The sequence below is a fragment of the Coturnix japonica genome, chromosome 4 (assembly GCF_001577835.2).
Source record: "Coturnix japonica isolate 7356 chromosome 4, Coturnix japonica 2.1, whole genome shotgun sequence".
NCBI classification, from domain to species: domain Eukaryota; kingdom Metazoa; phylum Chordata; class Aves; order Galliformes; family Phasianidae; genus Coturnix; species Coturnix japonica.
The window spans coordinates 18,651,996-18,678,958 of NC_029519.1; the positions used below are offsets into that span (position 1 = coordinate 18,651,996).

Genomic DNA, 26,963 nt, shown 5'->3' on the forward strand with positions numbered 1-26,963 from the left:
TACTGCTCTTTGGGTGTAGATGTTGAAGGGAGCTTCCCTGTGATAGCATAACTGCTTTCAGTGGTTTTCCAGAAGGGACAGGGACCTTTTCCAGAAGGGACAGAGCTCAGTGATATCTCCAATAAGAGAGGGAGAAAAGCTTGCAGAAACAGCTGTTGACACTGCAGGTTGAGTAGACAAATGAGCTGTGGGGTGTCTGCTGTGCTCTTTTCCAGCCAAGGCACGGGGCCAAGCTATCTGACAGCATATACTCCGTTTGCTGCCTGATGAATTGGCCTGGTGTTCACATATCAAGACTATCGCTTCTGTCTTCTGAAATGGTCTCCTACAGAGTTCAGGGTTTGGCTTGGGAGACTGACAAGATCTAGCACCAGGGCTTTGGGCTAAATCCTTCAGTGTATCATTTCTGCAGAGGGGCAGCTAAATGGCCAGGAATTCTGGGCTTGACCCAATGCCAGTTAAAATCAGTGGACTTTCTGCTAAACAAAAATTACCAGTCCTAGTGGAATTTGCAGTGGCTTTAAAATAGCTATTTGGAAATCCACATTCTCACAGTTTACCTTCCCAAAACAAACAAGCAACAGAAGGCACAAGGTTTTCAAACTCTAGAATTAATTTTGTATGTGTCGGTGATCTTTTATTTTCTTTTAAACTATATAACTTCAATAAATCACTGTATCTAACTACAGTGTGGGCAGCAATTATCTCTGACACAGAGAATTTTTGAATGTGGTTAAGTTAAAAACAAACAAACAAAAAAAAAAAACAACCTTTCATCTGTACCCTAGCATGAATTCTCCCATTTGAAGTATAGTTATGATACCAGAGGAAATTATGTGATTATTTATTTTACTTATTTTTGAGTAGGAAACCTCTTCTAAACAGAGCACTGAATATGTGGAAAGGTCAGAAAAAAGGCAAATGTCTGTCAGAAAAAACAGTCTCCTCTGCATTTCCATGTAGTTGAAACTCCAAGGCTTTTTTAAAGAAAAGGTGATGAGTAAAACTTCAGAGTGTATATAAGTACATAACAAAACTAAATGTGAACTCTGCAGCGTGACCCACTGTAGAGCAGAATGGATCTCAGAGCTTATGACTTTAAGGTCTGTGGCAGGATTTTGTAATCGTTTCCCCAGTTCTGCTGCATAAATTAATCAGCTGCTGCATATACTTTCATTCTGGAGTACCTGAGTAACTTATGTTACAGAATGGCAGCCAGACTTACGGAGATGTATTAGCTCTTGTGAGATAAATATATAAAATCCTGTTTGTAGTCCCAAAAGCAAATAAAATAAATGCAAAGGTGAGAGGAATCTGCCTGTATGTTTTATCCTTAATAGTTGTATGACAGAGGTGTTTGTGGGAATAAGAACTATCTTTGTGGTAGAAAGGAAAATACTAATTTGATTACGTGAATTTCTATGTCCCCTCAGTTTGTTAGTTGTAATCATTCTGAGCTTTTCATTGACATGTCTACCCTGAAATAAATGAGTTCTGGCTTTTCTTTACTGTTATAATCATGCTTTACTTCTATCCAGATGTATTTTGTCTGAACTCATCATGTTAACTAACTCATTTAGCAACTGTTGTAAAAATAAGAAAAATATTTGAGGGCATAAATGGCATTTATGCCTTTATATGTTTCAGATCTAACCAAGTTCATAATTGGATTTGCAGATCAAAATGGTATTAATATGAATTGACTCCAATGCCTCTCGCAGGTGTTCCATGGAGTTTGGCTAAAAGGAGGCTAATTTTCAAGTCTTTGTTTCTACACATATCTGAGCATATCTGTTAGCATTCTTGTTTATGAATTTTGCAATATGATCTACTTTGCTATGGGGGGGAAAACATTATACTTCAGATATAAATAGTAATGTGTCTCATTCTCTGCTGAGGGATCAAGCTGATTCAGTTTTATTCCATTCATTCTTAATGACTTTAAAGGCCAGCGTAAAACAGTTAACTTAGTTCTTTCAGAAAAAGAATTGGTCTGACTTTACATGGGGCTCTTTTTTTTTTTTTTTTTTTCTCTCAGGCTACACAGACTGTAGAGTTCTCTATTTTTCTCTTTGTTAATGGCTTTTACAAAAAGTAGTTTGGATTTTGAGAACGCTAATCTCTTCACCCTTGTTACGCAAAGTCTAAAGGATTTCTCTTTTCCCCTGAAGTGTCTGGCTACATGAACAGATTACCTACCTGTTTATCATAGACTCATTCTCAGGATGTGACAAATTTCAGCGCATCACTGCTTCCTATTAAGCAATATTGTCAATATTTAGAAGATCTTGTTGGAATTTTCCACTGCTTTGTGACAAAATGATTATTTACTGCATGTCTGGCAGACTTGCTGCAGATGCCTTTCTGATATCTCATTCCTTTAGGAATTAAAAGAATATATTTTATATCTCAGGTCTAGGTAATATATAAGTAAGATAACTTATACATTAAGTTACTGGTGTTTTTCTTTCCATCTGAGTACCAATTATTGTTGCCTCAAATGTAAAATTAATGGAGCAGTTACAGAGTTTTCTAATAACATGTTAAGTATTTAGAAGCTCTAGTTACAGGTCTTGTATTATGTATTATATATGTTGGCTTTGGTAACTTCTCCATCCCTGTCAGCGAAAAGTAGTGTTCTTAGGCACAGTGCATCCGTTCTTGTTAATTGGTGTCACCTATTTTAGTTTGTAGGAGTAGGGGTTGTTTTTTGGTGTTTTTTTTTTTTTTATGGGGTGGGGGGTTGAGGGATGTTGTTTCATTGGTTTGAGGGTGCTGGGTTTTTGGGTTTTTTTTTGATCCTTTGTTCCTAGGTATTATTTGAAGCTTCACCTCTGCACGTAGATTGAGGTAACATCATGAAACCTGCAGCATCTCAGGGGTGTCCTTTCTTCTATGGTTGTGCACAGCTCATTTGTTCTAGCAAAAAGTGGTGTAGGAGTAATTTATATTGTTGGGTCAGTTAAACACATTTGGGAGACTGAAAAAAAAAAAATGGTGTTGAAGAACATTGGTTTCTGAGGATTAAAGAAAGGGATGAAAATGGTTCATGTGTTTCAAGCACAGCTGGTTACACTCAAACACATTTAAATTGTGACTAGCTGGAGAAGGCAGATGGGCCACACAACCTGTGTGTTCTATTCCTATGTGTTTTTCTTGTTTCAGAGATTCAGGAGAGCTTCCTAGTGTAGTGTTTTTCTGTGTTTGTACATGTGCCTAGTTACTACAGTATGTTTGCCAACTTGACAAAGGTTGAGAGGTCAGCAGGCAAGAAAACTGTTTTGAGATGCTTTTGTCAGAAGAGATAGACAGAAGCAGGAATATCAAACTTCTGTAATTTCTGTTGACTGGATTCCTGTCATAGTGTTTTCTAAGACATGCTAAAAAGAAAGCAGCAGGAGGATATCTGTTTCTAAGCATGCAGAAATATGCATATCATGGGATACTAGAAGCTACTTCTAATCTATTTTATCTCCTGATGTTTCAATGTGCAGTAGTTAAAGCTAGCTCAGTACTTTCTGAAGGGCTCTGCGAATGTGTCATCAGGCACAGAAACTTCATACCTGGCTGAAAGTAATGTCAGGATAAAAAGAGAAATGTTATATAACCTACTTAGTTGAAAGGTTGGATGTTAGGGGGGAAGTTCTTTACTAGGAGAGTGGTGAGGTCCTGGAACAGGCTTGCCCAGGGAGGTTGTGGATGCCCCATCCCTGGAGGTGTTCAAGGCCAGGTTGGATGGGGGCAACCTGATCTAGTAAATGTGGAAGTTTGGTGTCCCTGCCAGGCAGGGGGGTTGGAGCTTCATGATCCTTGAAGTCCCTTCCAACCCTGGTCATTCTGTGATTCTGTGAAAGAGCTTGCTTGATAATGGGAATATTTTGTATAAATGTAAGTTAGCTTTCCTTTCCCCAGTTTTTGTTTGGTCCTGCCAACCTCTAAGCCAGAAGCCAGTGAAGTTGCAAAAGTTTACCCCACTGAAAATATCAGAGCACCCAGTTTGCATACAAGACATCTCATTGTAGAGTCAATCCTAATGTGTTGTTTTCCAGCAGAAGTCTTAAGTTTCCTAATGCAAGTGTCCTTTCATTCAGATAGTTTTTCATAGCTAAAGTGAAACATAAAAGACACATCTCTTACATGATATGCAGTGTAATTTTTATTCTAATAGCTGAGCCAGTCATCTGACAGAGTTACCTGAGGTTTGATGTATAACAATGAACAGAGAATAATCAAACTGAAGGGAGAAGTACTGGCATAAAAGAGGTGGAAGACTAACGAAGTCTGTGAAACCAGAATGGATCGGTACCTTGAGAAGTGTCATTGTAAGGCTGAACAAATTATGGGAAAGAATTTGGTTAGAGTTCCTCTAAACCTCTTGTGTGACTAAGACCAAAGAAATGGGAACTCAGGTCTTGATCGTGAGTATAGAATGCAGTACTTCACTTCCATATGTTTTTGACACATAGTTAGATATGTTGCTTTATTAACGTACTATGATATTATAGCCAGCTATTTACCTGTGACCAGGAATGTAAAATTCAAAGATCAATTCACATTCAATTTTTTTTCCTCTTCTAAGAATATTGATTGACTGTTATATTGCCTTTTAAGATCTGCCTTTTAGTCACTACAAAAGCACTTAATAATTTACAATTTACAATTTGAGAAACAGAAAAGGACTCTCAGAAAGTGCAAATTTTAGCTAGAGCAGTGCTAAGCCATGTGTTAGTGGTTTGCATGTGTACTTAGAAAGGAAGATTCAGTGGATTTCCCAGTGGATGTTATAGGAATATTAAGTAGTATTGCATAGTATTTTTGCATAAGATTTTAAATTCAAGATACTTCAGGCTTATTACACAGTCTCTTCATTCAGCATTTTAAAACCTTGTAAAGAAGCTATGGCAGTATATCCATGTGATGTTGTTTAGTTCAGTGCTTGATGCATTTTGAATGAGTCAAAGACTGAATTACAATGAAAATTCTGACTTCTAAAAGTTCTGTTTTGAAAAGTTCACTTTGCCATCAAGTAAAAATTGTAATTAAGAAGATTTTTTAAAATAGCAGAGTTTATATCAGGTAATACATGGTTTTAAACTGAGCTTTAAGACCTTCTTACCAGTAGAAATTTTGCTTTCCACTTCAAATATGAAGTGATGACCATGTGTGGTACACTTATCTCTTCTTTTATAGAATATTAATGTGGAATAAGGCCCTGTCTATTCTCTGTAATACAGAACTTCCTAGGGTCTGCAAGATCTGCCAGATTCTTGTATTTTCTTTCCCCTTTCAGGACACTTATCTTGGTTATTATAACAAATGATCACAGCACAAAGCTAATAATGTCCCAAGGAATTTTATATTTTATATATATATTTTTACAAATATATTTATATTATATAAATATAATATATAATTTATAATATATTATAATATAATGATATAAATAAATAATATATAATTTATATTATATATATGTGTGTGTGTATGTATATATAAAATATTATGACATCCACCCTTCTAAAACCAACTCTAATCTTTATGGTAGAATGAAAGTATAGGTAAGAATTCAGTTCAATTTCATGCTCTGACAGAGAAAATAACTCCATGGGAAATAGGAACTTATTAATGACTATCACTCCTTGTCAGGGTTAGGCATAACATTTCTAAACATGTTCTAAATATACTTGGAAACTCTGAGAATTTTTAAAGAAGACTGACACAAAGTGTTTTTTAAAGTCATCTTTGACATACTATTGCCACATCTTATTAAAGAAAATATATCAAAGTTCTGGATGAATCATTTTCTGCAGAGGAAAGCTGGATTTATAGTTTTGAAGATCCAGCTTAGGAGAGGCAGAAGTATTTTCTTATTAATTCAGCCTGATGAAAGTGATTGGTGTGCAAAAGCTTAACTAAGATAAAAACATGACCTTCTTTCATCAGAAAATGCATACAGAGACTGTATTTTATTCAGTAACAATCAGCTTTTCTATTTCTAACCACATCAACAACCTTCAGTTCTTATGTACTCAACTAGTTATCCTTTGGGAAGAGGAATATTATGTCTTCTCAAAAATATATTGGAGTCCTGCATCAGTCATTTGTGATAAATCTCAGTGTCAGATACACGCAGCACAAATGTGGATCATGTTTGTTCTGCGTTTTTATGTGTTCTGAAGTAGCGTGTGAATGATTTATCTGAAGAGTTAATGTGTTCACTGAGGAGGTTCATCAAAGGAACGTGAATGACCACAGCCACAACTTAGATGTTACTGCCTGCCTTGGAACAATTGCAGAGATTTTTACCTGGTTCTGCTGGGCATGAGTCTTGGTGTTCTTGTTGTAGCCTCATCGTAACCCAGTGACAGGTTGTTCAAGCAGTGCTTTTACCTCATAGCATGAAAGAGAGATTTTCACAATGTGCCTGTGCCTTGTGTGTCAGGGGAGCTGGATTTGGCAGCAAACTGGACAGCTCATCAGTTTGACAGGAGAAGAGGAAAATGGGGAGTTTTGTCCTGCATCAGAGAGCCTAGGTGAATGCTTCCTGATAGTTTGGGATATCACTGTCGCACTTTTGGAGCTGTTCTGAAAATAAGCATATTGGCTTTTCTTGGGGCAGGCTGTAGGAAAGCATTAATGTAGGTGTGTATTCATTTTTTATACAGCAGTATTGCCATCTTATTTTTGTGCTAAGCTGGTGGTCAGCCTCTGGAGTTCCCAGTGCATGTGTTTCAGGGATTTGTTAGTTTATATACGTAGAAAATCTCCTCCATTAATTTTATAGGCAGCTACAGCACTTCTCTAATATCTGAAGAGTCTCTTATGTACCTAAGATACCAAAGAACTGAATGCTGCAATATGAGGTATTGTATTCCTTAGGGCTATAGATTTTATTAGGCATCTGATTGCAACCCCAGGAAAACAACCCTTTGATTTCAGGAGGATTTTCAAGGAATTTGAGTTTCTGAAGTGCTTAGAACAAGATTTTTAATGTGGGAGAGAGTTCAAAAGCAAAATTCCCTCACTAGCTGACCCAGGCAATCTGAACAGAACCTATCCTATCATCCCATGCTTATTTTTATGGGATTTTGCTTTGTTCATTTCTCCTTAGGGTTTATGCCAGCAATAACAGCTGATAGGTTTTGTCTCCTAAAGGTAGTTTGCATTCAACATCTCATTTGTATGCTGAGCATTGTGTTCCCTCATTTCCCCCCTATCTGCAGATGGCACAGAGATTGGCTTTCCTGACCTACCAAATGATGACCTCTCACATGATTTTTTTTTTTTTTTTGCTACATGGTCACTGTGGTAACTAATGGTGGTCTATTGAACTGATAGTTTCATTTACTAATAGTTGTTATTTATACACTCATTTGAGCTGCTAGTAGGGGGGAAACAAGTACATCCAAAGAAGAAAACCTTATTTGCGCAATCCACATGCTCAATAGAACATTATTTCCTGTATTAATAATATTCCACTCTTGTAATTTTCCATTTCACTTATTCTGTTAATTTGTTAAAAACAAAATTCTTCGACTATTTCAAATGCTCATTTCCAGAGCGCTAGCAGCTCAAATAGCTGAATAGTTTGTTCTGTTTCTGCCACACAAGGCACACAGCCCATTAAACCTTTTATTTTATAATTGGATTTGTAAATGGAGCTAACTTTGGAGGTCTTGATTATAATGCAGGATCAACCATGCACTTACCAAGTAGTAAAAAAAAAACAACTGGGTAAAGCATACCATTCAGATAATTAACAGTTTAAAAGAGAGTCTTCAGTTTTCTTCAACAAATGCAACATAGAACATTCACTTCTAGCTTACTTGTAGGAATGGTTCATACTGGAAAAAGATCTGGAATAGGACAGAAAAATTGATATTCTGGCCATCTCCACATACAAGTGTGAAGTTTTCAAGTTGTGTAAAGTACTGTGGTACCATGGCAGAGGGATTTACTTCTTTGTATCTATTTACTTGGATGTCAGCTTTGTGTGCAGATCAGATCCCAGATGCATATGGTCATGTAAGAAAGGGCATGGAACTGGGTATAAAGGAAAATTGCAGGAAAATGAAAGGGAAAGAAAACTTCTTCAGAATTTCTACATGACACAGAATATAAGTACATATATGAGTGATACAGAATTATCATGTGAGGGAGGTATCAAATTATGTCGAACTTGCAATTCTGTAATAAAATTTGGTTTCTGGCAAATACTATTCTTTTCCACAGACACGGGCAAAGGTAGCAAGCAGTACTTAGAAGCAGAATCCTGCTGAAAAGCACTAACAGCTGGAGGGAATTCCTTAAATCAGAGCTCATGAATGAACATATGAGCTGGAGACATACAACAGTGAATGCCAAGACCAACTATTACTGTGTCTGTCAAGGTTGGGAATGTAAATGCCATGCCAAAAATGAAAGACTTTTTTTTTTTAGCTGGGGATTAAGAAATTTCGCTGCTGTCAGAACTTCACAGAAGTTCATTTAGTTACTCTACAAAGCTGTACCAGAAAAGGTTGTTGTAACAATGGATAAAATGTGAGAGTTGTGACTGTTCAAATTATTTTAAGAAAAATTAATGATCTGACCTGAAAATGAGCGTTTTTAAAGGCAACCTACTGAAGAAGTAACTGCACATCAGTAGAGTACTTACCTTTATGGTTGGTAGCAGCAAATCATGGTTTATTTGCCAGTTGCGGGGCGGGGGGGGTGGTTCAGAGTGGGTAGTGGGTTCAGAAGGCAGCAGGGGTAGGAAGGTTTTTTGAGTTTTACGTTTGCCTTTGAAGTACTATTTGAGGATGGTGCTTACCTCTGCTTTCATAACTTTACTTCTGGAACTTGGACATCTGTCTTAGGATTTAGATTTGATAGAGGCTGTGCATGTACGTGTTGAATTTTCTCCTCTAAGAGACAGACCTAGCCTATGAAATTCCCAGGCAGGGAAGGTGATGGAAGCAGAAAGATAGGAACTGAGCTGATGTGTAGGAAGCAGTTTCCTCACATGAAACAAATTTTTCACTACAGAAGGCTTAGTGTTAATGCAGGAAAGAAACTGTTCTGTTGAAATTGTTCTGATTTCCTGTGGGGCTGCTCAGTCTTTTAGGTTGTCAGTCCCCCATCCTGTCTTTATACACACATATATTTTGAACTGCATACTGTACTAGGGCAGAAAAAGATGGTGAAGGTAACATATGTGGGCATAAATACAACAGTCTGAAAAAGCATGGTATGTGTTGAGCCTTTCAATACTTTTTATTTCCAGTGTATTGATCCGTGAATATGTTTTTCCACTCTGGAACCTAGCACATTTAAATCATTATTTGGTTTAACATGGAAGTCTGTATGTACAAGGGAATGGGTGGAAGAAGGAGAGTACAAAATCATAGAAGCAGTTTGGCAGTTTGTATTGATGCTTCCTAGCTATAATCATGAGTTGGTCTTTCTTCAAGTGAACAAAAAGCAAGTGAGTTTTGAAGCAAATAGAAAGCATTTAAAACTTTCCTACTGTTGCAAAACTACTGCAGCAGTGAGATGAAAGGAGGTTCCTCTGAAGGCTGCTTAGCCTGAGCCTTGCTTGTTCTAACACAGCTCTGAATTCTGACCCAGCCTTGGCAGTAGTTTGTGGCTGTTTTAACCCTGCGTCTGCCTTCTGGTGCTATCTTTGGTCTGGCTCCATGGTATCTCAAGGATTAGCTGTGTGCATACTCCAACAGCTTTGCGCGTCTCTTGGCAATATCCAGCTTTAAACTTAATACAGTGGGAGGCCATTCTTCCCATCACTGAGTCTCTTATTTGTTTAGATTTCATTCAATTGTTGGATCTGCCACGAGCTTTACATTCTTGCGTTCTTGGTTGGCCAGCAAGTGCACGTGCACAGCTTACTAATAAGTGACACATTTTTGTCATCATTTCCAGACTGGTGCTGTTTGTTACGTCTGCCCCATGTGTGCAGTTTTGTGTTCAGTGCTAATCCTGTTCAGATGTTGTCTGCTAATGCATCTTAATAAGCCATAACTTCAGACAAAGTACCTGAATAATTTCATTATGCTTATATAAGCAAATGTCTCTGTTATTTTAACCCTTATCTTTCCAAGCAGAGATCTTAAGGCATGGTTAGATGTTGAGGGTAATGCGACAGTCTGCAAGGTTCCAAACCCTTAAGGTTTGGTGCGTACCAGCCATCTCCACTCCCTGTGCCCAGTGTGGGTAATGCTGCAAGAATCACCAAATGAAGTGCAGGGTTGCATCTGCCATAGGAATTTCCATTGCGCATGGATGTCTGAAAAGCTTTATGCATTTGGCTTTGTACTTAACTGGAGAAAAAAAAAGACATTGTTTTTCTGTGATACCCCTGGCTACTATAAAGAAGCTTATGGCCTCAGAAGGAATTTGGACTCTGAAGTGAGAGAGAAAATGAGACAAAGGAAAACTGACAAGCAATAAATATTCCCTTTCCATTTAACTTGCCAGAAGGCTTAAGAATCTAACACCAGAAATCTGTGTTGAAGTGTTCTTGCTCATTTTCCTAAAGCAGTGCTTTTCTTATTCTCTAAAAAATATGATCAAATCATTTTAACTAGGCTGCTGCTTAAGAACAGCTTTGCTATGACTCATACAGTAGTTAAGCTGAAAAAAATGTGGCACAAAGCTTTTAACTCTCACTGATATTTGCTTGCCAATTAATTTTCTGGAGTGTGATATCACTTACTTAGATATGGTTAGTGTTTACTTGGTTTGAAGCTAATTTAATCACAGTGATGTATTTCTTCATCCTAATACTTACACTAAGATATGTGCTCTTTAGTCCCATAGCTTTAACCAAATAGAAAACAACCTCACTGTTCCAGGGTGAGGAAGGTAAGCATAGGAATCCTACATCTAGATCATTGTACTTTGGGACTGCCACTCACCCATCTCTTGTTATTTACAAAATGAGGCAGGATGCATCATGCATTCCATAGTCAACCTGTGTGTGTGTGATAGTAGGAATGTCACACAGGGTTTTCCTGTTGTGGGTGTTTTTGTTTGTTTGTTTTTGTCAGTTCCTGTGTAGAATTTCCACTGATGGTCCCTAACCCCGAGAGCAGGAGTGATGTCGAAGGGCGAGGAGTATGTCTTGCTGTTCATTTTTGTGACCACCGGGTGTCATTCTAGGAGCAGACTTTGGCCTGGCTGGATGCATTACTGTGGCAGCAAGTGCTGGAGGCCTTACAGATTAAGTTGGTTTACACAGGATCAGCTTCAGAAGTAATGATTATTCATCTTTTGTATCTGTTTCCTTTCAAAATTATACTAAGCGATAAACAGCATTGATGCTTTTTCTACAATTAGAGCATCATCGTGTACTGAGATACAGCATAAAACAATGAAGCAGCTAAAGGTATTTATGTTCAGATGTTGGATAAATGCTGTATACGCATCTGGGGAAGCTTCTGCACCTATGTGTCATAGTTTGCATAAGTACAGTGCTTCTGAAGGTGCTAACACCTGCTTTCAAAGTGACTTTATTGGCGTCTGTTTTGAATTCATTTGTAACTGACACTGCAAAATGGAGGTACAAAAAGAACAGGATGTAGAACAATCTCTAGGCAGAATTAAGTAATGGCTTTCCAGTTTTTTCCCAACTCACGCTGGGTGAAAGACAGCTCCAGAAAAGAACCACACACCTGTATAGACTTAGTTGGTGTTACACCAAAGAAAGCTTACTGAACTAGACAGTACTAGATATATCCTGCTGGTTATGTTTCAAGTCATTCTTTGGAAAAGTTTATGTGGGATAATGAGACTATACGTGCACTGGATATCTTTAGGAAGAGGAATAGGTGCATGAAAAAACACGTGAGAAAAAGGAGATGAAAGTTTTGATGAAGGAAAGCAAGATGCGTGATACAAAGAGGATTGATTTTGGTAGGGCAGAGATTTATGAAGCTTTGAAAGTGAGGATGTAAAGCTTAAACTTAAAAGCAGAAGGACTCTGGAAGGAGATGGAGATGCAAGACGGGAGCTGAAATATTGGAGAGCATTTCCAACACACTGAAGTGTGAGAGGAAAAAAAATAAAAGGGATTTTGTTTTGTATGCTTATCTGCAGCCCAGCATATTTACTTCTTTAAGTGATTAAAATGCCATTAAGTAGAAAACTTCAGTTTAAATCCATATAAATTAATCTGGAAATCCATGTGGAATGCTGCTAAGTTGTCTCAGAGCTGGAATACTATTTTCCTATCTACAATTCTCAAATGAAGACTATTCATTAACAAGATGGGTTGCAAAAGCTGGCAGTGCAAATAATGAAGAAATCCTTTATGGTTCTTGCTTCCTGTGCTTTTGATCAGTCTCAGCTTAGCTTGCTCTTAACTTGAGAATCCTTATTTTTATTTATTTATGTATTTTTTTCCTGTGTGTGCAGATTTTGTTGTCAATGTCATGCTTGCAATTGATGAGATTTAAAGATTTTCTAAAGCAGTTAGATAACTTATAATTATCTGATAAGAAAAATTCAAACTGTTTTAATTGTATCAGGTACAAGGACACTTAATAATTTGTTATTCCATTATCACTACATTTCTGGTAGTATCAGAACTTGAAAACTTGCTTTTGTCATACCAATAGCTGCTGTAGAGGATATCACAGGCTGCCACTAAGTTGTCTTGTGAACATAAGCATGAACACTGGGGATAAATTTCAGGCTTTAAAACAAAAAGTGTTGTGCCCCTTCCCTTTAGGATCTTTAATATTTTAGCAAGTTTTCTGGAATGCGTGCCACCCATTTGGGAGTGAAAGTGATAATATATGTCACCTTTGTGTTGCCTAAGGTTATGACAAAGCTCACTTCATCTAGAACTGTTGGGATGTTTCTCAACCATATTTACCTTGCAATAGGAACTGAGGGATCTTCTTCCCAAAAACTCTTACTGTCAGTATAAGTTCTACCCAGTTTCTTTGCAAAAGGATTCTTGACAAGAAATGCTCCTTAGCCCCTCAAGGCTGTAGGAAACCTTGGTTTTCTTCTGATTCATCTCCCATCCTCCTACACTTTCCTATACCAGCTCTATGCAAGTGTAACAGTAGAACAAAAAAAAAAAAAATAATAAAATTTGTTTGGTGCTTACAATCAGGTTTCAGGTAAAAGGTTCAACCTAGAACTGTTTTAAACCTTAGGGCTGTAGCTGCCCATCTGCTTCATCCAGCCTTCACACTGAATTCCTAGCACTGACACTAGAGTAGAAGTGACATATTATTTCCAGAATTTAGCAGTCACTTCTGAATAATTTCTTCCGTATCTTTCTGTGCCTTGAAGGTAAATATTATGATAGAGATGAACTGCCAAGAAGAAAACTGACAGCTAAAAGTAGAAAAACTGTGATTTCTCCTATCTCAAGTGATACGTAGTTTATTAATATGAAAGTGAAGCACATCCTTTGATAGGATGGTTTGGTGTCTTGAGAAGCCACTTGCATATTAGGGATTGTATAGTGCCCGTTCACTACAACTCTCAAGGCTTCTTTGATATTAAGTGCTTCCACATGCACGCAGTCTACAAAACTTGTGATGTCTATATGATCACCAAATTTTTTTTGTGATTACTACATTTGATCCTATTAATAACTGATCTAGTCAAATACTGCTTGGCTTGAGTTTATCAGGTCTTGTTTGATTTGTGCAACTGTGTTCTCAGTACATCACCTTAATCTTCTACCAGAGACAAAGGTTTTGTTGTTATTTTTATATCTTCTATAACAAGTTGGAATAGTTTGGGAGTTTGCTATATCTAATTATACTATTGGGTTCTTAAGGAGACAGAAAAATTGTACATTACATACAGCTAGTAATTACCAGAAGACTCAGAGTATATATTTGAAAAAGATCTAGTGGTAACTGCTTAAAATATTGCAGCTCCTGCAGAGTTTGCTTTTAATGTTAGGTTGAGTATATATTCAAATACAGTGCATCTAGTTACCAAGTCTGACTTAACTACTAGTTGTCTTGTTTACGGCATTGAGCAATTGAAAGGGAAGAAAATAGAACTTCTTGTTTTTCCTTTTTGGATCTTGGGTTGTTGCTTGTTTCTTTCTTTTCTAAAGGAGCAATGTCGGTGAACATGCAAGGAAGTATAGAGAAGTATAGAGTTTGAGAGTTTCACTACATCTGTGCCCTGCCCCTTCCACATGGAACATGTTTCAGGGAATGAGAAGGAAGGAAACTCATAGTTCTGCCAGAAAAGAATAATCTCTATAAATGTCTGCTTGCATGGAGGCACAGACAGGCACAACAGCTGCTTCCACAGTGATATCATCCTTCTCTTGGATATTTAGGTGCCACAAAGACCACAGAATAGGGAAGGAAGCCTAGGCACACTGCTATTTCTTAACTGCCAAGTTCAGATACCACTTTTCCCCAGGAGCACTGGAAAGTGAGTCTTAACTTCAAAAAGCCTTTGTATTCCTTCTGTTAAGAATGATCTGGTGTCATTGCTCTTTAGCTGGCTGTGTGTGACCTGGTCTTTTCTTAGAAAGACTGAATTTTATGTGCTTTCTGCCATCAGAAAAAAGAATGCTATGTATGTGCCTTTGTTTGCTTGTTAGTTTGTTTTATGGGATGGGCTGTTCTTGGCTACCCAGTGTGGTATATCAGCCATCCTTACCTCTACTCAAATGCATCTGAAAAAGACAATGTGACTTGAAGCAGGAGCATGCTGAATCCAGTGCTAACCATCTGTGCTAATTTTGAAAATGGGAGTAATAACTACTATAAGGAGATTTGCTTTATCCTTCTTTCTGCCCTTCTCTACAGCATCAAATTAGAAACTCTCTGTTTAAAGTACCAGCTGGAACTTGAGAGGAGATGATTCTCCTTCCATTAGCTCAGAAGACTTGTTTCATGTAGCATAACACTAAGATGTGGAGCTTTGTACTTTTTGGGAAAACAATGTTTGGTGGAAGAACACATCTCCTTCAGGTATAAATTAACTACAAATTGACTGATGAACCCCTGCAACAAAGTTCTATTCAGATAGTGTATTAAATAGCTACATTTAGTAATAATTAATACTGTGCAAATAGCCAAGATATGAAAATACCTCAACTCCTTTAATATTACTTTGTATGGTCTTAGTTCAATCCAGCTCTCTCCAAGCCTTTCATTTCTATCTCCAGCAAACACTCAGAATCAATAAGTACTGTAATATCATCAGATCTGCACTTCCAACAAAGAAATGTAATGGTGACCTATTATGATTAAAGCTCTAATAACAGATTAGAGTGTTTCAGTTGCACAATTCATACCTTTTATGATTTCTTTTGCCCTATTCCCCCAACGTGCTATACAATATTTGTAGAAAGTTACTGAGTGACTGGAAGGCAGTCAGTCCAGTTAGATGGAACTCCCATTTTGTTACTGATTGAGCTCTCCACAGATGTTAAGTGAAGCTTTACTAAGGGTACATACAAGCATCCTCTAACTTTGGGGTTAATTGTCTGGCAGTAGAGAGATGAATGGTATTTGTTTTATTTTTTCTTTGAGATGATTACAGATTCTCAATTATTTGCAACATCACCTTTCTTTGCTGTCTTTTTATTGAAATAGCTGCTCCAGTGCATTATGCTTTAAGTGTAGAGTTTCAGATAAACTGTTTCACTGACTTGCTTTTCTGAACAATATGTAAAAATTCTACTAGCTCTCTCAGCTTTGACAGGCCATGGAACAGTCATCCACAGGGTCAGCCATTACTCAGAAACAAGGCCAGGGGTGTTTCTTTAAACTGCATGCTAGCAGTCTGTGGTGGAACGTTATGTCCTCCTACCAAATGTTTCAATTAGACAAGACTTCATTTCTGAGGTTCTGCTAGCAAATCATCACAATTTCTGTGGCTGAGATGTGGAGATACTGAATCCCATTCCAGAACCAGATCTTTTTTCCACATTGGTTTAGCAGACCACTAATGTTAAGTGTGAGATGCAAGCTAATAATGCAATGTGTATGTGTGTTGGGGTGGAGAAGGTGAGCTCCCTCAAGCCCTTATGCAGAAAAGAGGCTGGAAAGGATGACATTGGTCTGGTGTAACCAAACACACAGCAAAATGGGAATTATCAAGATTTTTCAGCTGAATCTGTTCCTTCATTAAATTATCATGGGTTTATTAGGAAAAGATTTAGGCCTGTAGTTTTTCTATGAGCCACTACTTAGGGAAGCCCACTTGAGACCACATGCATATCAGATTATTTACTCTTTTTTTTAAATTATTTTTTATTTTTTCCTTTCTGTGATCAGTTTTGACTGAGAAATGACTGCTTTTTGACCCCACTGATTGCCTTATCAAAACAGTAATAACCCACATATCACTTTCTTCTATCTGTTTTGTATAATGTACTTTTCCTGGATCCAGAGTAGGTTATAAGGCTACTAAAGTTCTAAGAAGTCTTTGTTGAGGAAACCTCCAAATTTATGTTTTGGGTCAATAATCAGGTTAACCTAAAATATCTTGTGGGGGTAGAGGGCTGAAGCGGGGATATAGTGAAATTATTGCAGTTTCTGCCTTGAAAGCTATTAATTCTTCAAATAGTGTTGTGCATGCTTTGGCTTCCTACATGGAAATTATAGAAAAAAACCCCACACAGTTGTCTTGTACCATACAGAATTACTCGTTGGTAATTCCCAATAGGGCCAAGAAGTGATTTTCTTCTGAACGTAAGCAGATAATTCTGTGGATGAAACGTTTATGACTATAGTGGAATAGAATCCTGTTTAACTTAGATGGATGTAGAAACTAAATATCCTCTAATCAATGTGGGCTTGATTATTTCTAAAAGTAATTTCTGTAGCTGGTTTAAAAAATCTATGGCAGCTTCACATATGGGAATCTGGAGTTCAGTGATGAAGGGTACTCACTGTAACATGCAACTCTCTACAAGTCTCATTTCAGTGTAGTCAAATGTGTATTGAACACTGAATTTGTCTACATTTATTACAAAATGAAATCAAAAAGCTGAAACTATTCCTAGGTCATGTCCCTCTCTCTGTTAGTACAGCTGTGTCCTTTTACAAGCTGGTCTTTAGTGCTTGGGTTGGTTGCATTTTCAAAAGGCAAATACCACTCCCTCTGGAGGTAGTTTCATGATCAATAGATTTCATTACAGACAATGTTTTCTCCTTCCTTTTGTTCATTTTTATTAACCCTAGATGACTCTTATAATCTCTCAGGAATCTAACACCTAACTCTTTGGATCACTCCCCTCTCAGCCTCCCCCATACCTTGCAGTCTTAGGAGATGCTATACATTACTCCCTGGTAAAAACTTCTAGAAATTACCTGCTCTTTGTGCTGTTGAGCAGAATGTGCTTAACTTTTGTTGTTGTGTTGGTGTAGTTGTGCTTTTGTTTTTTATCTTCTCCTCCTATTCTCTATTCTCACCTGATCCCATTATGATCAAAAATAGAACTAATTTTAAATAGTTCAGAAAATAGGAGTGATTCAGAGAACTAATTTGGAGAATACAGTGAATATAAAATTATAAAGGATATGTTATACTTTCAACCATCTTCTTAACCGGCACTCTGAGAGGTGAGGGATAAACAGGTTAAACCGATGTGGTACAGTGGAATGCTAATGGACCTTTCTGTATTTTCTTTTATAGTCTTTTATTTGAATAAATCAATGGAGTGACTCCTTCTACAAGGATGAGATTAATAGGCAGTGATTCCTTATCAGTATGAAGCTGGATATTTCAATTTTTCCTCCAGAGCACAGTAAGCAGAGCATGGTAAGTAAGGATTAGCTGAAACTGATGTAACTCCATTTATGAAGGATACTTCAAAGGAAAATCCTGATATAGTCTGACACAAAAATGCTGTAATGAACCAACCTACTCTCCAGTTAGGGTATATTTGTTAGTTACATGGGCCAAAGACTTTACAGAAAGATGATGAAGTGCTTGCTTAAAATCATATGTCAGTATAATGTTATTTGTGGCATCTTTAAGTTCTTTTCAGTTAAGACCAGAAGCTATTATATCCTTTCTTATGGTGGGGAAGAGTTCTCTGACCACAGCCAAAACCAGAAATGTTTGAATATTCACCAAGTTGTACTGAAGTTTTTTTCTTTTATAATTAGAATATAAATATTAAACCCTGTGATAGCTGAAACAGAAAGAAACGAGCAGATTTTTTCATTCTAGTTGTTTCTAATCAGGTCAGAAAATGGCATACTCTAGTAGCTATTCAGCAAAGAAGGACAGTGAGTGAATTTCATTACTGACAATGTCTGAAACACTATGTATCTGTTGCAGACCTACCCTGACACTGTTCTAGTAGTAGCTAAGTAGTTGCCATCCATACAAGGCCAAAGCCCTATAAACTCTGCCCCTTGAAAGATGATTTTAGAATTTTCAACACACCAGTAGTAGTAATCAGTGACACAAATGCAAAACTTAATACTATAGAAGAGTCAACAATTTCTCTGTACTCTCTCCTTATCCTGACATGCTTGTATCCCCTGATCTGAGAGGAAGAGTGGCTCCGGATTCTGCCTGCTCTGTGCAGTGCTGCCAGGTTATGGTCATTTTATAAGAACCCTGCTTTTGTTGAGAAAGCTTTACTGTTTTCTCAATAAAAAAGATAAAATCCTACAAATACATCTATAGCAGTGCAATAAGAATGAAAGTACCATGGCTCCCAAAGTTCCTATTGTACAATAAACTCAATATTTCCTGCTAGTTTCAAAGTGAGCAGGTCTAGTTTTCCTCTCACTTAGAAATATGGATAGCCCTCATCTTGTTCAATTATTGGCTGATTGCACTGTTGGGCAGGAAAGTGATTCAGTGATGTCTTTCCTCTGGGATTTCATATTTGGGCCATTATTTCAACAGTCATTGGCAAATTATCCTTCAAAGACCAAAATGCCCCTTAGTGACTGAAAGTAAACAAGTCAGTCAAGATCCTATATGAAGCTGGATGCATTAATCCTGTTCATAAGCCTGCATATGATTCAGTACTTATGCCCCCACAAAATGAGATCAGTTGTGTGGAAAGGCTTCACCCTGGAATTACTGTGTGGTGCATTTTATCCAGCTATGAGCTATTGATTTATTTAGAGCTTAGTGAAATGTCTGTTTGATGGTGGCAAATGATGACACCTCATGCAGCCAGGGGACACTAGCATTCCTAAGCAGGTGGAAGCAGTCTTTACTCAAAAGAATTCAAACTGTTTTGTGAATAAATGACTGGTGCCATTTTGAGTTGGATCTCGCCTCTCCTGAAGAAACCCCAGCAGAGCTGGGATGGGTGACAAAAAAAAAAAAAACACAAAAAAAACCAAAAAAAACCACAGAAAATACGTGGGAAGATCAGGATAGAATAAGTGTTTGTATTCCACTCTGGGATTCTGCTTGCTGGAAGCAGATGCAAATACAAACATCCCAATAATAACAACAGGGTGTTCAGTCAAATAGGACTGTGATGAATTTACAGCTTAGTAGCACAATGTGAAGGAAGTCCCTGAGGTATGAAAGAAGAACCTTAACATGACTTTTTTCTTTTATTTTTCACCCTTTTTGCTTTACCTGTCTTTGCAATGTATTGAGTATGTTTGGGACTTGTAATGAATGAATGTCATCCCTGATGACACTAGAAATGCAAACAAGTGCTCTGAGAAAGCTGATAAACAACTCTTATTAATTTGGGGTGGGGCTTTTTTTTGTGCACTATGTAAAGCAATCAAGACATTTCTGTAGTCTCTTAAAATGCATTTTTGATTTTTAAATACTCTGTAAATATAAAGTATTCATAGTGTCCTACGCCTTAGTCTGTGCAGATTGAATTACTGGTAACAAGTATACATTATAGAGAGTAAAGTAAATCTATGTATTAGACTTCAGAACACTAGTACCTACCTTGCCATCCACCATCTCAATCTTCTCTGTGCATTATATTCCAATTTTCTCTTGGCTGCTGCACTCTTCTCTGTTGTCTCTATGAGCAATGCACTGTTTTTTTCCCTTTAGATCAATTACTGCACCAGTAAAAGGGGATATGAGTGTGTGCAACCACTAGGAGCTGGCAACTCAAAGTTTTCTATCAATACAGAACAGAAACAGATGGATTCCCATGAGAGACAGAGCAGGCCGAGCTGCTATGAGAGTTTAAAGAATTAAGTTATGTGCTCATCTCAGTGCTAGCTGCAAAAGCAAGCCAGTGTACAATTGAGCTCTCTCTGGACACAGAAGACATGCATGCACCTGATACAGGAATTTCTGCCAGCAGTTCAGTTTGGTTTTCAATGTACTCAGGAAGCAGGGGAAGCTGCATTATCACTACACTGAGCACATGCTCTACGGTAGCTGCTACTTCTGGTTCTTTTTTCAGGTACATCCAAGTAGGTAAAGTCATAATTTCAGCATCTGTTCTGCCAGACTGCAGTTTTGCCATGACTTACTGTGTGTTTTCTGCTTTTAAGAAACATGCTGAACTCTGTGGCCCTGTAAATATTTGAAAAATACTTGCATAATGAGTTTAAAACTCCCCAGTAAGTCTTGTAGACCTATACAGTTCTGTAACTATAGTTGATTTTCATTTTCCCAGATTTGCAGTGGGATTTATTCTTATTATTTTTTTGGTGGCTGTGGTAGCACTGGTAATTATGTTCAAAAACACCATCAAGGCTGGTGACTGCAAGGGCAGCCAGCTGATTACCCTTGGTAGAAATTAATGCAGAGCCACTGAACTTTATAAATGCAGCTGCATCAAAGAACTTCTCTCTGCCAAATTGTATAAGACAATGTTAAATACAACATATTAAAAAATAGGTCTGTCATTCTTTCTTCTCTCAATTTTTAGCTCTATCCGGTTTTTATCAAGGATTAGCAAAATATGAATCTGGAGGGCATTGAATATTCTCTGTTGTTAAGCTCTGAAAAGATTCCTTCTCAGGAGAATACATCAGATTTTCTCTGGAACCTGTAAAGCCTACATAAAATTCTAATTTTTCTTTGGCAATCTTTGATTTTGTCTGAAAAGATCAATATATACTTTAAATTGGTTGTCTGGTAGAGTTTAATGGAAAAAACGGACTACAGATCTTGCTTTGGATCAGCTAACGTAGGCATCCTGAATATTCCTAAACAGTTGTCTACTTGCATTCTTTTTTGAGAATTTTGCCTTGTTCCAAACTGGATATTGCATATTCTTTGGACTATTTTGAACAGTGGAGCTCATTTAGAAATAGATACTTTTTAAAAAGAAGATCAAAATTAGCCCATTTTTTAATTATGCTACATTTTTAGAGCCCCTGTGAATTAGCTTTTATAGTAGATTCTTGCTTTACTTTGTTCTTTTCTATTTTACAGTTTTCTTCTTCAAAGCATGCTTCAGGCATTAGTAGGCACGTAATGCATTTCAACAATAATAGCACTTCTTTGAAAATTCCAAATATTTTTCTCATCATTATCATCTGCAATCAGGCGAATAGAAAATAGGCAGCGTTTGTAGTAAACTATTTCAGGTAAACATATGACTGTTAAAAATACTGTGTGTTTATCTCTGGTGCAACCCTAAAGAGCTACAACAGAAAGAACACTTTGCTACAGCATCTGACAATGTTAGTTTTATTTTCCAAGTCTGAGTAAATACTTAGTTTAGATGCGTGAGGTCACTGGAAAGGAACGCCTGCATTCATTTGTACTGAAACAAAGCTAAATACATAAATGGCTAAGTTTTGCATCTTCACTTGTTAGCATCACATTAAGTAGAGCTCACAGAATCAGAATGAATAGGGAAAAGAAAGTTGTTTTCCTTCTAAGAAGTATAAAAATAGAATCCACAGGAAGAAACCGGGTCTCTGATTAAAGATGTAGTATAGTTGTGCTGACATGTTGCTGGCAAAAAAAACACAACAGGGAGCACAGAGGGGGGGCAGGTGTATAGTACATGTTTTCTCGTTTCTAATCTGGCTTAAAATTAGTATTATCCAGAGGGGCACAATACTGTACCAGAACTGTTCATCTTCAATCACCATCAGAAAAGTCAAGTGAGACACAAGTTCATTTGGAGGAGATCTGTTCAGCTGGGTGGTTAAGTTTCTAGGAAACTTAAATGCTTTCCCTCACTTCTTAGAGGGAAGGAAAATAGTTTTACATTGACAAGAATTTAAGCTTGAAAGGTTTGGATTTTGATTTTGTAGAAACATGAATCCTAATTCCAATTTTGTGGGGATAGATATGGTTGTTATGATTTTGCTGCAGTTACGTTACTTTCTCTCTATGTAAATGATTTTGTATAATATAACAACTTGAGACTCCATAGTTCAATCTCACAAGTGTAGAACTGTACCAATATAATTTGACTAATGTTGGATACATCCAAGTATATAATCTAGCTATTGATCTATGCTTACTTCAGCTCTGCTGGTCATATAGGTAAGTACACAGAAATCCAAGCAGCTGTAATGCTGCACCATTAAATGAGCACCATATCCCATAGGAGCAGTATCTGAAATATTGACTTGATAGCTTACCATTTACACTAAAGGTACTATAGCAAATTTTATAGTCTAAGGAACTGCTCTGATAGGTTTTGTAGAATCACAGAATCTTTTGCGTTGGAAGGAACCTTTAAAGGTCATCTAATCCAACTGTCCTGGAACCTGCACAGCTAGATCAGGTTGCCTGGGGCCTGTTGCAGCCTCATCTCTAGGGACGGGTAATCAGCATCTCTAGGCAGCCTGTTTCAGTGCTTCAACATCCTCACTGTAAAAGGGTTTGTTTTTCCTTATGTCCAACATAAATCTACCCTCTTTAATGTTGAAGCCATTTCCCTTTGTTCTGTCACCACAGATACTGCTAAGAGTCTGTTCCTTCTTCCCCTTATGGGGACACAGGATTTTTCTGCTTAAAGTAGCCTGTGGGACACCAAGGTAATCTATATTTAAAACAACAACAAACAAAAAATGAAGAAACAACAACTAAAAAACAGTCTGTATATAATGCCAGGTCTTTTGGACATCAGGAACTTAGAATTAAAAATGCCAAAACTAAGTTGTGTGTCAGTGCGTGGAAGATCAAAAGTTTACAACTACATTTGTGTATAAAAGGATACTGTCTGAACTTACACAAGAATGCAATACCAGGCTAAGTCTTAAGGCCATGCACAGGGTGAAAGATGTTCTCCTTTCCTTTGTGCTTCTAAGTCTCAAGGTAGCACAAGCTGTGGGGCATAGCAGTCAGTACCTGATCAGTCCGTTTGTGGTTAGATGGCATCTTGGAAGGGCACAGGTTTTCCTGGAGGTCTGTGATTCCTGTAAGGTAGAATCTCCCTGAAGCCTAGCTACCTATGCAGTCTTGCTCAGGACTGGTCTTTCTATCGGAGCTGCAAATCTAACTACATACAGTGAGACTGGACATAGCAGGGAGTGGGATTTGGGGTTTTAATGGTGTTTGTTTTTAAAGTGCCCTTTGCATCTGGAGTGCATTAGAACTGGAGTAGTTGGCTGCTGAATGTGTATCCAAAGGAATTTGCTGCCAATGGTTCTTGAAATCAGTTAATTGAAAATAATAATGGATAATGAATAATCCAGGAAGATGAGAGACTTTTTAAGTTTGTTATTGTGCAGCAAATCAGTGAGTGATTTAGCATAAATTGAAACACTTAGGGAAAAGCCTTATGAACAGAGTTAATCTTAAAACATTCGCACGTCCAGCTACACACAGGAATAAGAATAAATCGATGTATAACAAAAACTGCACTAGACTTACGCACTTGGTGATTTGGTCCCACCTGAAGTTTGTTTAATGTGGTTCAGGCATGGTGACCTAATGCTTAGTCCTTCTACTTCATGAAGTACATTGCAAATCTGCAGAGGAACGGCTGTTTAGAAAAAAAATAAATATATAGATGTCTGGAAAATCATTTTATTCTGTATTTAATATATTAAAAGCCTTTCATCTGGTGATTTTTTAAAGTCATAAATATTAGTGCTTATACTAATTTTATCTATTTAAAAATGAAATCAACTAAATCCGTTGCTATGTAACATCATGCAAGTAAGTTAAGAGCTGGCAAAAGTAATTAATACAAAAGATGTGACTAAGTATGCTATGTATGAAGCCTGCCCTGAACCACTTCAACTCTTATAAAACACAAATTTAACAATGGAACTGATTATTTAATGCATGTTTAGGCATAAATTGATCCTGGAAATTCCTTTTGCTAATGAGTTTTATGCCACTGGATGTAGCTGTCTATTTTATTATCTCCTGTGCTTTAGGACATGAGTGCACCTAGGTAATGCCGAAATCAGATTATTCAACTAATTAAGTTCCCTTTGCGATCCCTTCTTCTTTATTATGGCTTACATGATCACAGTATTTATAATTTGAGATTTTACATTTGTAAACAAATGTAAGGCAAATATGAGAAAGGAAACATTGCAGCCTAAAATGATACAACCCAGAAGCAAGGGAAATAAACAAGGGATAAAGCAGGCTCTACATTACAAAGCCACTAATGATAATTGTTTCTGTTCAAATAGCAGAAGGATGATATGGGTTAATGGAGGGATCACAAGGTAACTGTGGAGACAGATGTTTAATTGTTGTTAAATGGATTGAAGAGTCTCAGGTACAGAAGGGTTGGAACGCTTTCAATAGCTTTTTTTATTAATATATTTTTTTTAAGGTAATAGAAGTAAGAAGGTTACTATCCAAGTAAAATACTCCTACCATATGTGTAGGATAAAGAGAGAAAAAGGGATTTTTATGGTTTCCCATTTAAAAACATACTACAGATTAGACTACCAGAGTCCTTATGCTGACTGTAAATGCTTGGCACAAAGCATAGCTAGCTGAATAACTATCAGAACATAATTTCAGTATGTGCTATTAATTGTGAATAAGTATGCCTGAGAGCAGCTCAAAATTCATTTCTTGCTAGTATTAATAAGAGCTTACAAAATTAAATAAACATCACCCAGAAAAAAATAAAAAAAAATCCTATGATTATACTGCCATTAGACATATACATCCCAACTACAGATAACATGCTGTGAAGATCTTGTGCAAGGTCAGCACTAGAGGGAGGATCAGACCTTCTGGTGTGAATTGCCTTCACCTGTGCTCCTGTGGCTGATTCACTGCTTGCCTCAGGTAGTCAATCAGAGGTTAAGGCTGTGATTCAGCAGTTCCCATACATACACATCTTTTCTTCCAGCTCTACAAAAGCATAATAGAAAGAAACTAAAGCATCACTTGTGCTTTGGTTACTGATCTGCTCAACAGCTGCCTCAGATTGTTTGTAGAAGATGCTCTTAAGCGTTACACAAAAGATGCAAAGCAATGGTAGAGGCTGTTATTGAAAACAGCAGGATTAAAGCTGTGTGGGGCTCTGAACCTGAGCATAGCTGTAGTGTCAGTATTTGAGAGAGATTTTCAGCTACAACCATCAGGAAAGTGCACTCAAGTTGTATGAAACTGGGTGCTATGAATAATCATATCATTACCCCTGTACATAAGGAAGACCAGGGATGATTTTGCTAATTTGATGAGGTTATTTTACCTTCTGCTTTCTATTGAAATAGAATATGAGTCTATGTCCTATCACATGCACCCACGGAAGTTTCAGAGGTAGAAATGAAATGTTCACCAGAGAATTTTGCATAATTGTATCTCATTTGCACATGTTTGTGGCTGTTTTATTATGATCTGAACTATCAATTTCCTTTTTCCCCTCAAGTATCTAACATTACAGTAGGGATAGTAGAACAGTATATATAATTGTATACTGTAATAGGCAGCATGAGTAATTAATCGACTTAGACTGGCAGTGAGTCTTCATATGTGCTATGATCACACTATTTAAGGTAGATGTAGGAGCACATTCACATTTTCTGTGGGCAGTTGCCTGCAGCAAAAAAGAGAATATGAAGTGCTTCCATAGCACTAGCATTTTGAAATGTCACAGCCAAATCTGCCTGAGACCTAGGTCTCATAAAAAATTACTCTTTCGCTCTCCAGCTGTTTCTTTATAGCAGTATTATTGCTGAGAAAGTCATCTGATACCTTAATCTTTTTTTCCCTGTGCTTATTCCTAAAAACAGCTGAAATTTTATATACCCCTCCACATCTAAAAAAAAAAAAAAAAAGGAAAAAAATTAAAAAGAGAGAGATTAAAATAGTATTACTAATTCAAACATCACCTTTTTTGCATATATTAGTTTGCTTAATATCTTGTAATCTGAATGCAAAAAGATACATATGTATATTGTTCAAATGGGAGAAAAAGTTTTGGACTTTAGGCTCCTACAGAATCTTTGGGCTTCTTCCCTGCTGAACTAAAGAGAAATTCTATAGTTGCCTCTAAAAGAAACAGGACTAGATTTGTAAATCTTTGTACAAAACATCGAGGCTCTATTAAATAAATGTACATTCACAAAGGAGTTGAAGAAAAAGCTGCCAGTCAAACTTATTCCATATAACCAAGAGGGTGATTAAATGTTCCAAATATGCAGAAGCCAAATATCACATTTCTCCTTTAAAATCTTTTCCTTTTATAGGCTGTGGGTTACACTCTGTGCTTTGAAAACCTGTGCTGTTTAGGAACAAGAACTTATTTACAGTTTTAAAAACTTGCAACTAATCTTGGATGAATAGTCTAAATTACCCTTTGGCAGAGAAGTTGTAATTTCAAAGCCAACACACAACTGCATTTTGCATTAGTTCAACAATATTGGGTACTTTGAGGGGTTAAGAATGAAATATTTTCCATGATTCATATCTCTTTTAGCTTGAAAAGTCAACAACTCTATTTCAATGTAGCCAAAAGAGGTTTTCAGTCCAAAATGTCTCATTGCTTGCAATTAATTTGGGTTCTTGCAGCTAGAGTTTTGTATCACAATGCATTAATGCATAAAAGCAGCTGCACGATGAGTAGTGCCACATGTTTAAACTAAAAATAATCTGTGTACATTGTTGCTGCACAA

The 26,963-nt window shown here is 37.1% G+C and overlaps 1 long non-coding RNA gene across 7 annotated transcripts in view; it reads left to right on the forward strand.

Moving 5' to 3' along the window:
- The window catches only part of LOC107313058, a 156,730-nt gene that overhangs the window by 113,571 nt on the left and 16,196 nt on the right, over positions 1–26,963 (forward strand). For all 7 annotated transcript variants that reach the window (XR_004306928.1, XR_001554766.2, XR_001554760.2 and 4 more), the window contains one exon: positions 17,635–17,760. This is a non-coding gene — a long non-coding RNA (uncharacterized LOC107313058). The remainder of the gene's footprint in view (positions 1–17,634; positions 17,761–26,963) is intronic.